Below are 16766 nucleotides of genomic sequence, written 5' to 3'. Positions count from 1 at the left end.
TGCTGAGTTGAGAGAAATCCTTTGTGACATCAGGATGTTACACAACTAAACATGACTTCCAACATTTTATTTCTATCGTTCTTTTCAAATTGCATTCACGGCCACAACTGCTCTCTTCTAATAAAGGTGAGAGCAATAGCATTTCTTCTTTTAGAATAGCAATGATATTACCAAAGAAAAATAATCAAAGTTGGCAAATTTATTTTGGAATTCTCAATGGAAACCAACGTTCATTTAACTTGTCTCATAGCTCGCATCCCCCAAATCATCACCCGGGAATAGTAGCTTACAAATTTTAACATTAAATAAACGTAAAGCATTAGAACTGATGCAAAGTACTATTATTTTGACATACTGTAATTTGAAAAGGGTAAATCAATTTAAACCATTTTTGTTTAAAATCAGCTCCTAAGGCTATAAACTCATAGTGGTTGCCAAGTTTCAACCCAAAGTGAATGTTAAGGTCTATGTTATTAACCCTTGAAAAATGAGCTCCATCATGGAAACAATGACAGACCTGGGCACTACCAGGTGCAGCTGCTGAAACTGACAGTCAGTCAAGTAAGAGTAATGCATGGTTTCTTCATATGCAAATCATATAATATGTGCTTACCTTTAAAGAGCAATGTCAGATTATTGTAAAAGTGTTTAGATATAAATACCTTTTCTTAAGAAACCAAATTCATTTATACTGAACTCTCTATGGCTGACATAGCATGATAAATCACCTCATTACACAGGAAGCCATAAATATGGCTATTGAGGATGAGTGTGATTGTAAATGAGACTGCTGGAATTCTACTGTGTTTTGCAATGACCCTCAATAAAAAGATACCTGTAGATCATGGTAAGTTTCCCTTGGAAATAGTGCCCCACACTTACAATGTTATCCAAATAAGTTTTCTGATCCTTGGGGTTTGTTTCTTAAAATAACACTATTAGGGTATATTTTTCATGGCAATGTCCATGAGTTAAACAACCATAAACCTTCTAAACATGTTGCAACACATTAGTAAATACAAATTGATGAGTTTATATCCTGGGAAAAGTCACAAAGTAGCCTTCTGGGGTGCTAAGGATATTCTAAATCTTAATCTGATGGTCATTCCAAGGAGTATGTCTGTTAGTTCATTTTCATACTGCTATAAAGAACTACCCAAGACTAGGTAATTTATAAAGGAAAGAGGTTTAACTGACTGACAGTTCAGCATGGCTGAGGAGGCCTCAGGAGACTTACAATCTTGGCAGAAGGTGAAGGAGAAGTAAGGTAGCTTCTTCACAAGGTGGCAGGAAGGAAAACTGCTGAGCAAAGAGGGAAAAGCCCCTTATAAAACCATCAGATCTTGTGAGAACTCACTCATTATCATGAGAACAGCACAGGGGAGATGGCCCCCCAAGATTCAATTACCTCCACTTGGTCTCTTCCTTGACACCTGGGGATTAAGGAGATTATGGGAATTACAATTCAAGATGAGATTTGGGTGGGAACGCAAAGCCTAACCATATCAATGTGTGTGTATATATGTGTGTGTATAATAACAGAGCTGTACACTTAAGATTTGTGCACTTTATGCAGATTATTTTGCAATTTTTTACAAAAAGTTAAAAAGCAAAACAAAGCAAAAACATTCTGACATCCGTAAGTCATTTTTTAAATAACAACTTAGAACAAGAACTGCTAATGTGAACTTTAAGTATCACCTCCCAAATTGGAAGCCCATGTCCTATTCTCCAGTCCTTGCCTCCCAAATCCTTTTATATTCTTCATGTAAAAAAAATGTCAAGGTAGAACTCTTCCTGGGGTGAATTTACTATTCAAGTCTGGAAACATTCAGGCTAAAGTGAGATTTCCAAAAAAGATTGTAATGCCTTTATAGAGAAGAAGTAAGATGAGAAGTCGTCCAGACAGCTGGCAGAAAAAAAGGACAGAGAGAAGGAAGATGTAAAGTGTTCTGAAATATATACAGAGCTGAAGATCAAAGATCCCTAGTATGTCCATCCAAGGGAGTCCCCACAGGTTTCTTGATCCTCAGTTCATCATTCCCACCATTATTCATATTCTTATAAACCTCTCACATCCAGCTCACTTCCCTCTCACCTGCTCAATCACCAGGTAAAGGACAAAAGGAACTACAAAGTCCCCAGCTGTGCTGTCTGCCAAAGACAATAGGTGCTGTAACAATAGCTCAGGCTCATGTTTAAAAATCAGAACGTCCATTTGACTTTCAATTTATCTTTACATTAGAAACTTTTCTGGCTCTTGGTACAGAAAACCCAAAGCATATCCGATATCTGTGCTTATGCAGTACACAGACACCTGAGTATATGGTAAAGGTAGTTTTTGTAGCACATGTTGCTCCTTATTTAATTCATTTAGCCTGACAGAGTTCATAAAAATGAATGCAACAATAGTAATATTTCATTTAGGTCCACTGGCATTTCTCATGATGTACATTAAAAAGATGTAATACATATTATAAATGTGAGAGCAGATGTATACACAGACATGCTTTTCACTCCAAGGTACATTAATAGAATGATAAATTCCATGCATTAAATCTATAAGAACCAAAATACTCCGAGTTAAGACATCTGTACAGAATTAGGTGCCAAATGAAATGTCACAATCAAATAAAACATTTCTTTATGAGAATCATAGGGTTTTTTTTTTTTTAGAGCTAGAAAGAACCTTTGAAATCATTCAGTACAACTTGCTCATTGACAGACATCTAACCTGAGTTTTTAAAAAATTAAATGACTTAAACAAGCCTACACAGCAAGTTAGTGAAAAGGCCATAACTAGAATCTTCCTTCTCCAGGTGCAGTGCTCCTTCTACCACATCATTAGCAGTAACGGCTTATGAAGAAAAAAATGCACAAGATGTGCTCATTTTAGTGTGTCAACGGATGCTTTTTGTGATGCATGCTCATAATTTCTCACACTTCTGCTAACTTGATCAATCTTCCCTCTTCTTGAAGACTGGAACAGGAATCAAACTGGATTCTTTAGACCCTAGAGCACATAGGGCAAATTGAATGGACCCTGTGGGCACTCAGTTGGTTGGTGATGGAGTCAAACATTGGTCATTTATATTCTACATGGGTATTCACAAAGTGTCTACTTATCCAAACAAACAAGATCAAAATTGTATTTAATATAAAACCTGCATCCTAACTAGACCAACCTAATCTGAGAACTGAAATTTTAAAAAAGTATTACAATTTAAAATGTCTCAACATAGAGCTCAGAACCAAAGCAGACAGAAGCCATGGCAGCAGGGAATGAAAAGGAATAACAATTTAAGTCCCAGAGCACACTGGGTCCACCAAAAAGGTTTCAAAATCACAAATTTAAAAGATTGTTAAGACATAGTCTAATTTCTGAAAAGTATATGAAAATTTCAACTGCAATACTTCACCTGATATCTGACACGCGATTACCAAAGACCTAAACTGAAGGCCAGAGAAAACACTAAAACAAACACCCAGCATTGCTGTTGCCCAATTTGGCTTTGAGAAATTATATTTGAGTAACACAAACTTCAGTTTACCCTTCTATGCAGCAGCATAAGTCAGAAACTGTGCCTGTGTCTCAGCTGAAATGTGACATGAAGCTAAGTACGAAGCAGCCAAATCCAGTTTAGACGATGCAGTCTTAGAACAACTCTGACCACAAGGACAGTGAAATATTGCAATAGTAGCAGGTTGCTAACTAATACAAATGATTGGAAGACTCCGTGTAAATGTTTGAATTCAGAAAATTATCAAGGAAGCAAAAAAGACCAAGAAATTAAGGTTAACACAAGCTGTCTTTTGTTCTTTTATAGAAATGTGTGGATGGAAACCATTAACAGCACTGCCTTGGACACTAGTAAAATTCCTGCAGAGTGTTTTATAAAGGCAATGAACTTGTATGTGCCTCACTGAACAGACCTGCTATTAAATCTTCCCTAAGAAATGGGATGAGATTGCTGGGGTGTTTTGTGAGCAGTGTGAGCTTTGCCCGTACATAGCCAGGAATTTTAATCACTGATCCCCAAATTATGATTTCCCTAAGTGAAATAAAATAGAAACCAATCCAGTACACACTCTACATCATCAATTTTTAATCTACCTCGTTTTAAAGATTTCTCTTGTTAGAAGTAGATTTGGGGGAAAGGAGTAAAGTAGAAATCTCAAATGACAAATATCCAGCCTTGACAACCCAATCACAAACAAATTAAATGTCCATCTCTGTCACAGCTGGCAACCCCAGCCTGGCCTGAGGGAAATCCTCCATGTTGTTTAGAGCAAATGTATTGGAGGTTAATCAAAATCTAATGAATCCCTTAGGCAAATAGCTCCTTAGTCCACATCTGTAAGAACTGTCCTAGTTTGGAGGAGGTATATACCAGTTGTTTTCTGGGATAACAATTGTTGTATAAATAAGAGAACTGGACACCCCCAGGAAAACATTTCAGCTATGTCTGTTATCCAAATCTACGTCTTCACCCACCAAAGTGTCAAGGTAATTCATCTGTTGATCTGTCTAACAATACATTTTATTACTGACATGTAGGGAGAGAAAAGACCAGAAGGAGGAAAGTTGTCAGGGCAAGGGAAGAGGCAATTTTTGACTTCTAAACAAAGCTTGTCTGTAATTATTTGGTCTGATCAACCCCTCCAGTTTATTTTGAATTTTCTAAAAGTACAAAAAAAAAAAAAAAAAAAAGATGCTTAAAAGGGTGAATTTGGAACATTAATTTAATCAGAGGAAAACAAGGGACATGAAAAGGGCAAGGAAATAAGAAAAAGGTACCAAGAAAGTTATCATCAGCAGTAATCATATTTGTCCTGAACCCTGGTTCTTTTCAGAACTGCTTACAGTGCTGAAAAACGAGCCCTTTCAATAAAAAAAAATAAAACCTGTAATAACTACATCAGACATTTTTCTTGGGCTTCCAAGATTCCAGTGCACATTATCTCTAAATCTCATTATTGCCTGGCAAGGAAGGGGTCATTATCCCCATTTTGTAGATGATGAAACTGAATTTCGGAGAGATTTGAACCTTGCCAAGCACAGAGCCGATAAGTAGCAAATAAAAATTCCTACCCACGGCTTGAGCTGTTTTTACCTCACCAAGATCAAATTCTCTCCTTTCTGCCCCTCTCTCTTTCTGGTCTTCTCAATGGTTTTCTCTCTCAGGGAAGTCCTATTGTTTATAGTTCCAAATCTAAAGCAAATTAAAAGCTGCCTCATACCAAAAGGCTACTCCAAAGCATGTAATCAGCAAGACAGGTAAAATCACTTGGTTCTATTATGTTGCAGATTATATAATTAGTCAAAGCAAAATGGGGCAAAGAAATGTGGGAGCAAACAGGTTTAGGGCTACACTTCCCTTATGTATATTCAACCTTTGCACAAAGACTTATTGTTCCCGCCTTTCTTAGCAGACTCGAAAGTGCTGGGTTCCAATGCCATTTTAAGGTTTACAATCCCTGGAAGGGCACACATGAAAATAAGGCAGCAACCATATGGTTCCAGTTTCCTCCTCTGCCCCCACAAAGAAGCCTACTACACACCTCTAATTAAAGGATAAACATTCACACTAGAAACTGTAATTAAAGGATTTATGCACACCTAGGATCCTCTTGACAACACACTCATTCATATTAGTATGTAAAAGTTTTATCTACTCCCATGCGAACTTACAATTGTAATGCGGTTTTATGGTCCATCCCAAAGGCATAACTTGAAGGGGCTGGAGACGCCTTTGAAAAAAGAAAAGAAAAGAAAAAAAAAAAACTAGAAATCTAACTTTTGATTGAAATGATGACTTTTTTGCTGGGTGTGGTGGCTCACGCCTATAATCCCAGCACTTTGGGAGGCCAAGGTAGTCGGATCACCTGAGGTCAGCAGTTCAAGACCAGCCTAGTCAACATGGTGAAACCCTGTCTCTACTAAAAATACAAAAAAAAAAAAAAAATTGGCCAGGCATGGTGGCACATGTCTGTAAACCCAGTTACTCAGGAGGCTGAGGCAGGAGAATCACTTGAACCCAGGAGGCGGAGGTTGCAGTGAGTGGAGATGGCACCACTGCACTCCAGTGGGCAAAAGGGTGAGACTCCCTCTCAGAAAAAAAAAAAAAAAGAAAAAAAAAAAAAACATGAAGAAATGATGACTTTTTAAAACTTTTTGAAATCTCTCTGAGAACTGTATTTAGTAATCTTGCTAGGAGCCATTTTGGTGTCCACATACTAGCCCCCTTAGGGACAACATGTCATTTAGTGTCAAAATATTATGGGAGCAAGAGCCTAGAAGTTGGAGTCAGAAATGCAATAGCTTTGAATTCTGGCTTTGATTCTTTCTAGGTGCTGACTTGTGGTATATTTAAATTCCTTGAGTCTCAATTTCCTCATAGAGCAAGATCAATATATGTTTCACATGGTAGTTGTGGGGATTGAATGAGGTAAAGTACATAAAGCCCAACAGAATACCTTGGCACATATCAGGGTGAAAAGCTACTCTGTTCTATATTTCTTTCTCTAAATTCTAGTAACAGATTCATTCAGCCAGTGTTTCAACAAGTGCTTTTTGTGCTTTTCGAGGTAAAAAGCACAAATCTAAGATTTTAGGCACTAAAAGGGGTAAGTTATTATCTTTTCTTATTCTTAAAGAACTTATAGATTAGTGGAGGACTTACTTATACATTACCTACAGGTATATAAGAAATTTTATCTTAGGCACAATGTGATAAGTAAAACTAATAATTAATATTTATTTAACTCTTTCATTATGCCAAATACTGTGATTTATACCATTTAGTTTAATGCCTATAACCTTAGTGCTATAGGCGGTATTAGTAAAGTTCTGTGAAAGCCCAGAGAAAGAAATTATTAATACCAAGAAAGGAAACTCTGAAGGCTCTTCTAGAGTATTTGTGATATTTAAATCAGGTTTTCAAAGATGAGCAGGATTTTAACAGCCTGAGATATTTAATTGTCTAGGAGGAAAAGGCCAGGCACAGTGCCTCACACCTATAATCACAACACTTTGGGAGGCTGAGGCAGGAGAATTGCTTGAGGCCAGGAGTTTGAGCCAGGCTGAGCAACATAGTGAGATCCCTATCATCTCTACCAAAAAATAAAAAAGAATTTTTTTTAATTAGCCAGGCATGGTGTCACATGCCTGTAATCCTAGTTACTTGGAAGACTGATAGCTGGAGCTCAAGAGTTGAGGTTACAGGCAGCTATGATAATACCACTGCACTCCAGCCTGCATGACATAGTGAGACCCAGTTTCAAAAAAAAAAAAAAAAAAAAGAGAGAGAAGTGGAGGAAACAGAAACAGCAAATGTAAAGATCATGAAAGCATTCAGTTCAGTATTTCTAGAAAACACAAGTATCCCATAGTAGCCACTGGACTAGAAGATGAAGCTGTAAAGTTAGGATGGAGATAAATGGTAGAGACCACAGAGACCATGCTAAGGACTGGATCATTTCCCTATGAATTACCCAATCAGATCTATGTTTTAAGAAGACCATAGGAGTGAATGTAACAGATTAGAAAGAGGAATAACTGGATATAGAGAGTCCAATTCTGGGCCTGGAAATAAAAGTCCAACAAGTACATATGTTCACTACTATCCCTGCCAACGAGTTAAGGTAAATGCAGTTCTTTCCAACGGCATCAGTCTATGTAGGGGAGAATAAAGATTCAACCTGAATTTGTGGCTGTCACTGTCTTCCAGGAAGATTGGACTCCTGGCAGCCTGAACTGTGGATTGAAGGGGTCTTCACGTGGGAAATTCAACAGGCTAAGAAAAAGTTGTTTAATAAAATTTAGGAACCAGAGAGGAGATATAAGCCAAGTCTAGGCCTCAGGAAGATTCATACCGGAATTTTTTTTTTTACGTAACTGGGCCTTTTGTAGCTATACATCACACTCATAAAAATTCAATCACCAGTAATGCATCAACTCCAAAACAATGACTTGATAGCCTTTTTTCTTCTTTTTTGCAGTGGGTGGAAGGATAGTTTTTTGATTTTTGTTTTTGCGGGGTTTTTTTTTACATTTAATGTTCCTCAGCCTCTCAAGGAAAGGATTTTTATCCTCATCCTTGTTTCCTAAGCCCCTACACAGGACATGGAACATAGAGGATACTGCATAATTTAATAAATGTTTAATTATTTGATCAATTAATTCAAGTTAGAAGGCCATAATAGGCTAAACCAGACTTCAGCTGGTTCTAGTTATGTGGATCAATGTGACAGCCACTTCTTTAGCATTTTAGACAAAGTGGCTCCATAAGGACCTTAGGTCCACTTCCAGGCCATCCTTGCATTTGTAAAAAGAAGGTTTCTAGGAGAAGGTTGTTTCCACTTCCCCCAAGCTCTGTAATATGTATAAGACCGCACAAAATGCAATAGAATTTTTTCCCTAAATAGATATTTATTCTACTCTTCAGAACCTTGAAAGCATGGAGTATTAGCATTTTTGTGAATTGGTCTCCCCTGAACAGATAAATGCCTGATATATGCTAATATATATGATTTATGTATCTTTTTAGATAGACAAGCCTATACAAGAAGTCTAGAAGTTACAAACCTTCATTTTCTTCCTTGAGTCTTCTACCAGTCTGTAACTGAGTCCTCCTTGTCTGGTCTCTGTCTGTCTTCACCTTTTATTTATCCCTGCTCTTTCTGCAGTGTCTCAGCTCTTTCTTGCTGGCCTTGGACATGGATTTTCAGCCAAATGGTTCCATCCAGTTTTCTCTCCAATGGAGCTGTGTATGACTTGTACAGCTACAGGGTAACTGAGAAAATAAAGGAAAATGATCATTCCTTGTCCGACTCAAAATTAAATATGTAAAAGACAAATATTTCTTTTGTCTGGTTGCATATTCAAGCAGATTCTATTGATATGCTTACGGAGTTGTTCTGATTTCTTTATTTTTCCAAAGAATCTTTTCTGTCATCCTTGATAGGTATGTGCCAGAACTCCAGAGAGTATGGTTAGAACCCTGACCCCCCCAAAAAAAGAGGTGGAGGAGACAATCCTGTCTTGATACAATGCCATAAAGATATAAAGTAGGAAAAATTTTAAAAATTAATTTTCATGACATTGAGATTTTTCATATTTAAAAATTATACATCTATTTAACAAATACTTCTTAATGACTCTACTATGAAGCTAACTTCACCCAGCTGGGACATAACATGAACAATGCTGACAGGCTGCAGTTGAAAACATGAGCCCCAACAAGCCTTAATTCCCATGAAAGAGTACAAATTATTACGAACATAATCCAGATGCAAAAAAGGGCTGGCAAACAGAGAACTTTGGATAAATTATGTTCCATTAAACATGCCATTACTTTTAATGCTGTACTTACTGGACACTTTGTAGACCTTTTTTTTTTTTTTTTTTTTTTTTTGACAGAGGATGATTACAGAATTATCTTCATTTTTGAAAGAACAAAACCAGAAAAAATGAAGTTAAACTTCAACTTAAAAGATTAGATCAAGCACAAAATTGTTTCATGGCCAAATTTGAGGGGTCTTGTTTAAGATTAAGATGAGGAGAGGGGCGACTCACAGAGAGAAAGGATTTCAGGTCTTGCCAACATTTAAATCTTGTATAACACAAGTTGGGGATTAGTCACAAGAAACAACAGAAGGAAAGCAGTTCATTGGATACACCAGTCTTTTGCACAGTTCATCCCCACTAATTAAAACACCTTTCCCACTTGGCAAACTACTGTTCAACTCTCAAAACCCAAATCAGTTGTCGCCTTCTCTAGGAGGCCTTCCCTACTCCCACCCCAGTTGAAGTTAATCCTGCCCTTCTCTGTATCATTCTCTAGTGTGTACATAATTCTATTATTGTGCTTAATTATATTTATTTGTTCATATATCAGCTTCTCTACTCAAAATATTAATTCCTTGAAAGCAGGCCAATATCTTATTGATCTTTGAAAAAGCAGAGTATCAGAAACAAAATAGGCACATTATTCACTTTATGCAACTAAAGAAGTAAGGACTAACTGTGCAAAATTGCTAAGCAGTTCTTGAAACGTATTTTGCACAGCCGAGAAGTCAAACAACATTCAGTCTTCAGCACCTTTGCCCTTCTTTGGCAATTTCTTTCACTCCCTTGATTTCAGCTGTTCTCATTATGATTACCAAATCTGCATTTTCATTCTTGAACTTTTGTCCAGATTCTAGATTCACTTTCGCTGCCTGCTGAACATTTCCACATGAAAAGCTCATGAATACCTCAACTTTCAATATACCCAAAAAGAATTTATTAGTCCTCTGTCACAAATTTACCCTTCTTGCTGTGTTCTCTGTATTGGTTCATTGCTTCACCATCATCCCTGTATGACAAGTTAAGCACTTAGAATCAGCTTTTCTCCTCACTTTTGCATCCCCCACCCTATTCTCCCTTTGCCAAGTCCTTTCAGTCTGCCTATCTATAGTCTTTTGCTTACCTCTTCTCTTTTCCACTTGTACTGAATTAGTTCAAGCTCTCAATATATTTCTCCTGACCAATGTAATAAGCTGCTAAGAGGCTTCCTGCTTCAAGCCTTTTTAACACAACTCCCATTATGCTGCAAATTACTTCCCTAAAACAACATATTTATGTCAGTTTCCTGCTCAAAGACAACACTGATGGCTCTTCACTGGTGCAATTCCTCCTTCTGGCCTGCCAAGGCCTCTGAGAGAGCCCCATGATCTCCCCTTTTCCTATGCATCCGTCATTTTTTCATACTGCCCCACACAGTGCACACTCCATTCACACAGCCTCTAGACATACCTCTTTACTCCTCAAACACGCCCTCTGCTGCCCCATCCCCAACAACGTTGTTCTACCATACTGGGAAGGTCCTCCCCTCTCACACTTCTCTATTTCCCTATCAATGTCCTATTCATCCTCTAGGCGAGTGGTTCTAAACCTGTACTCCATAGACGCCCAAGGGTCCAGAGGTAAAATTAAGAGATTTGTGATTTGGATGGGAGAAAAATTACATTTCCATTTCCAATAATTCCTAATTGAAATGTAGTATTTCTTTTTACTGTGAATCTAGGCAACAAACAATAAAAATATTAGAAGTACATAAGACTTTGTCACAAATAGAAATCACAGATATATCCATATCACATTATAGTCATTACAGATATCTTGAATTATTACATATGCTCATTACTACTTTAAAATCACAATAGTTATTATACCTGCAAATGAAATTTTTTATTTAATGCCTTAGTAAAGAAGTGTACTTATTATTATATCACAATTTTTTAATATTTCAATAGCTATTTTGATACAGTTGGTTTCAATTATAATCCTTTCTCTTTCATTTTATACATTCCAAACATTATTTTGAGAACAGGTCATTAGACACAATAATGGTTAAGGATGACCGTCTAGGTTTATCCTAAACTCTACCACAAGATGTTTTCCCACACCTCACCCCTACCCCACACAGTATAAATTAATATCTTCTTCTACCTGATTCCATCAACTAGTTGAAACTCCTCCTGAGGCTCTCAGGAGGCCTGCCTTCTGCCTGTCTTTTTTTGTAGTTATTTATTAGTCATTTACTAGGCTTTGAGATCCTGGGGATAGGAACATTTATTTCCTGTTTTTAAGTAGCCCGTGGTGATTGTGTTCATGGTGGGTGATGAACCTGAGTTGTGCTGAACACATTTCTTTTTCACGGAATGTTTTAGGTTAATGGAAATCAAATCAAGAAAATAAACATGTTGCTAACGTATTCTGGTGGGTGAAGCAAGTTTGTCAACTTATAACACAAACTGAACTGCTCTATTCTCCTACCTGATTTCTGTGTCTCAAAACAAGACAGGAAAAAAAAGGCAAGGATGAAAAAGGTGACCGTAGAATTCTACCTTTGATAATCCAGACACATGGCATTGAATAATTTATTTAAATATATATATATATATCTTTAGGTATATATGACTATATATACATATACTGCCTATCAATGGTTTGGCATGGAGTGTATAGTGTATACACAATATATTAAATATATATTATTTTATTTATAGTTCCATCACACAAGTAACAGTTTAAACAAGTTGGAAAGAACATGTGGAATACTGACCAATCAAAAAACATCCATGCTTCAGGGTCAACAAAGGTATTTTCGAAACAATGATTTTTATTATTACTTGCTATTGCATAACATAAGGTCTTTGTATGAGGATATAAAACAGTTCCTTCAATGAAGGTATTTGATGTTCATTGATACCCAAATCCATAATCTTAATGGTATGGTTTAAAGAAATAATGTAACATAACACATGCATGGAGTACTCATCTCTGAACAATTAACAGAGATTGATAAAAATCAACACCAGATAAACACCCTTTTGACAATGAGCCTCATTATATGACGCATAGGAGAAACAGAAGTTGTGAATGATAAAGACGATATAAAAGAAAATGCTGCAAGAGATTCAATTTAATACAAAGATGAATATTACAAATACACGTTTAACTGAATAATCAAATATTTAGTCATTCTTTTATATTATTCCCACTAAAAACTAAGACATAACAAATGGCCCCAAAACCATCTGCTAGGAACATCCATTTGCATGCTAATTTTTTATAATTCATAGTTTGAAGTTATTTGTGCAAGCTTCCTATTCTCCTTCTTTAAATTTTGGCCATTTCTGTGTTCCCTGACTCATTCCTACTTCTTACAACAGGCAAAGGAATTACCAATATTGGTAGTAGTAATAATAATAATAATGTTCTGTAGCTTTTAATGTTTTAGCTACTAATATTTCATGTTAATTCTCATAAGAACACTCTAAGGAAAACAGGACAGGTATTGCACTAAATATATAGATAAAGGGACTAAAGCTCATGGAAGTTAAGTAATTTGCTCAAGTTCCCACAGCCTGTGAATAATGAATAACTGAGTCAAAACATGTATCCAGGCCTAATAAGTCTGAATGCAGTTCTCTTTCTGTTTCCATTCTACCCAAGGAAGAGTTAAAGATCATATAACTCCATCTGGGTGATTTCCGAATCTAATTTCAGCTCTTTACCAATCATTGTGGTTAAAGGAATGATTTACCACAGATATACAGTAGGCACTTGGTTATTTGTTCATTTAATTATGCAACAAATACTTTTTTTAGCACCTCACATTTGCAAAGCCTATAAAATCGATTGGCAGATCCAGTTGCCCGTAAACACTTAGAGTATTTACATTACAAGGAAACAACTTAGCCTGGCATATTTTTAACTTTTCAGGATAGTTTTCAAAGGGGAGTCAACATGGACAACAACTTATTAGTCATTCTTGTACCCATCCTAATTGTTAAGAGGAGGAAGGCAGAGAAGGACACTGTGTGGAAAATGAAAGGCTGTCATAGTGAACACTGTAGTACATCACCCAGATACCACCTCACCCAAGGGGATTCTCCCTCCCCAGGAGCAACCTACATCCAACGACTAATCTGCGCATGGGTGCAAAGTCCAAGCCTCATTGCGGAGCCAACAGTGCCCCCCTCATGCGTAGACCATCCCAGCCCCTGAACTCAAACTGACTGTCCAATCCTGCTTCCTCACTCTGTCATAGACATTAATCTCACGGGACAAGAAAGAAAGTTCTTAAATGGGATTTTGAGCCAAATTGCCAACTGACCAGTTGTTGTTGATCTCCTCACTTATGGTAGATGGAGCATAAATGGCCCCTGACATGTGTCAGTGGTGCTATTGTTAAAATTTCCACCACTGGAGAACTGAAATGGTAATCCACTGAAAGAAAATGACTGGTAGGTGTAATGCCTCATGCACTTGAGAAATATGGGAGAAATGGCAAGTGTAAGGATAGTGAAGGCTATTTCTTGGGGCAATCAGTGATTTTGGAGAAAGATAATGAAAGGCTGAAGGTGATTAATCAGCAATTGAAGGCTAATTATCAAAGTCGGAGCACCTCAATCCTGCATATAAAGAGTCTCATCTCCTTCAGTCAAGGGACAAAAAGCTGAGGATCAGAACCTGAACTTTACAAGTAGCAGAGTTGAATTCTTGTTTCCTCCAAGTCACTCTGCCAAGGCCAAGATTCTGATTTGGAAGAAATGAGACCCTGAGATATGGAATAGCATATCTTTGAAAATCATGAATCACCAAGTTCTCCTGAACTCTCTGGACTTCCAGAAGTAACCCACTCCTCCCTATAAAAATCTAGCATTTCCCCTCTGCTTGAAGATGATATACAGGCTCCATCCTTGCAAGACGCATGGATCCCCTCAGAACATTCCCCCAACTTGTCTCCCTGGCTATTCAATGATTATCTAGTATTAAGTCACAACAAAACATAGTTGATGTTGAGCTGGGCCTGCTGAGCAGAAAGAGACGGTATCTGCAAAGAGCTGCAGAATCTAGACAACATGTACCAATAGGAGGCAAGAAAGTACATATAGGCTTGGATGCTGAGAGTGCTGGATCAAAGGAGGTAGAACATGCAGTTGGATAAATGAAAAGTTACTTATTTTGAAGCCCTCGTTAGGATTATACATCCTGGTAAAGACCCTGAAAATTCGTATTAGCACACTACTAGGATGATCCTTTGAACTTTAGAGAAAACAAAATCTAGTAAAGAATGCTCCAATTGCCATGGCAGATGGTAGAAGAGGGATCAAAGGACTTAGAAAAATGGGTATACTAGCATACATATACTAAGTAAGGCCAGAAAAACCACCAGCTGGCTTCGGCCTGCTGCAAGGCCCAGAGGACTCCGTTTACCAAAACAATAAGAAATGCACTAGCAACAGGGACACCAGCACCACTGAGAAGTTCAGTAGTGGCTGTGTTCTGTTGGCCAGGGCTGACAGAAATAAATTCCATTATAAAACTGGGCCCCTTGATAGCAGACTGGATGATAAAATCCTAAAATAATGGAGACCAGGTAGTGGAACATAGCCATCAGAAGTAAGGTGAACACTCAAGATTGGAATGGCAGGCTGGAGGGTCTGACTCACAGAGCGCTATGGAGATCATTAATAGAATATAGCATTCCTAAGGGAAATATAAATGGGATGGCAACAAGGGTACTGCTCAATTCACATAATCAAAAGAAATCAGAGATGGATGATCGGGAGGCTGTGGGTACATAAGAAGGCCAATCCTTTGCCCAGTTTCTGTACCTGAGCCAGTTTTGAGGCCCAGAACTGACTGACTGAAGGAGATGCTGGGTCCCCAGGAGGAAGGCTCTGCAACACCATGCAAGTATACATGGTAATGATTCCCCAGTCCAAAAGGGACCTATAGCCATTTACTCAGGCAACCATATACTGGGGACAGGGTAATTTCAAATATTTTGAAGACTGTTGGATCCAGGGTCCATGCTGACATTTATACCTAAGAACTCAAAGCATCAGTCACTACCCTCTATTAGAGTGGAGACATGGTTTGAAAAAAAAAAAAGACTCCAGCTCACAGACGGTCCACTGAATCCATAGACTCTCCCAGTGGGTACTCCAATTGAAGAAGACTTTTTTGGTAGTTGCACAACCTTAGCATTAGTTTCTTGGCCAGCCAAGAAAGTAAATCAAAAACAATATTGCATCTTGAGGAAACTGAAAGATGTTTGTGCCACACTTAAAGACCTAACGGACTTAGGGGTGGTGTCACCACCTAATTTCCATTCAATTTACCAGTCTAGCCCCTGAAAAATCAGGTAGATCCTGAAGGATAACTGTAAACTACCACAAACTCAATCAAGTACTAGCCCTCATTGCAGCTACTGTGCCAGGTGCTACAGCAGATTTACAGCCTCTAGTACATGATGTGCAGCCATTGATCTGGCTTATGCATTCTTTTCCATCTCTATCAGAAATAGTTCTCACAACAGTGTACATGCACAACCTTGCCCAAGAGCTAACTTAACTCCCTTACTCTATACAACAATGTGGTATAAAGAGACCTGGATCATGCTGCTGTGTTGTAGAGCATCACATTGGTCTGCTATATCAATGATATGAAAATTGGGCCAGAATATCAAGAAGTAACAAGCATGTTGGAAGCTTTAGTAAAATAAATAACACGTTGGCTTTCCATGCTGACTGTGCTCCAACAAACATGGCAAACATTCTTAAAACCCACCCGACATTCTGTAAGAAGTATGGCAAGCACCAACCCCACAAAGTGATACAGTACAAGAAGGGCAAGGATTCTCCTTATGCCCAGGAAAAGTGACAATATGACAGGCAGCAGAGTGGCTATGGTGGGCAGACTAAGCTGGTTTTCTAGAAAAAGGCTAAAAGTGCAAAGAAGATTGTGCTGAGGCTTCAGTGTGTTGAGACCAGCTGCAGATCTAAGAGAATGCTGGTTGTGAAGAGATGCAAGCATTTTGAACTGGGAGGAAATAAGAAAACAAAGGGCCAGGTGATATCCAGTTCTAAGAATCATCTTTTGTTTTATTATGAAGAAAATACAATTTTGATATTATGTTAAAAACAAATGTATCACTCTAATGGGCAAAGGGAAGCCCTACAAAGATTAAAAGGTCTGCAACATCAGTAAAATATTGGGGGGGGGTCCAATGACCTGGGATCATTCTGGGACATCCTCTTAAAATGAAAGAAGAAATTGCATCTCCTGCCTCCCACCACAAAGAAAGAAGTAAAATGTCTGGCTGGCTTCTTGAGTTCTGGAGGAAGCATATTCTACACTTGAGAATATTACTCTAACCTATTTACCAGAAAGCACAAAAGGCTGACAATTTTAAAGGCAACCCAGT

The 16766-nt window shown here is 37.8% G+C and overlaps 1 pseudogene; it reads left to right on the top strand.

Moving 5' to 3' along the window:
* Positions 1-16105: 16105 nt before the first annotated feature.
* On the top strand, positions 16106-16480 carry LOC141410007 (large ribosomal subunit protein eL42-like; annotated as a pseudogene).
* The last annotated feature ends 286 nt before the right edge of the window (positions 16481-16766 follow it).

Source organism: Macaca fascicularis, chromosome 1 (assembly GCF_037993035.2).
Source record: "Macaca fascicularis isolate 582-1 chromosome 1, T2T-MFA8v1.1".
NCBI lineage: Eukaryota > Metazoa > Chordata > Mammalia > Primates > Cercopithecidae > Macaca > Macaca fascicularis.
Note: the sequence above shows the minus strand (reverse complement) of the source record. Positions and strands in the feature narration are given on the sequence as shown.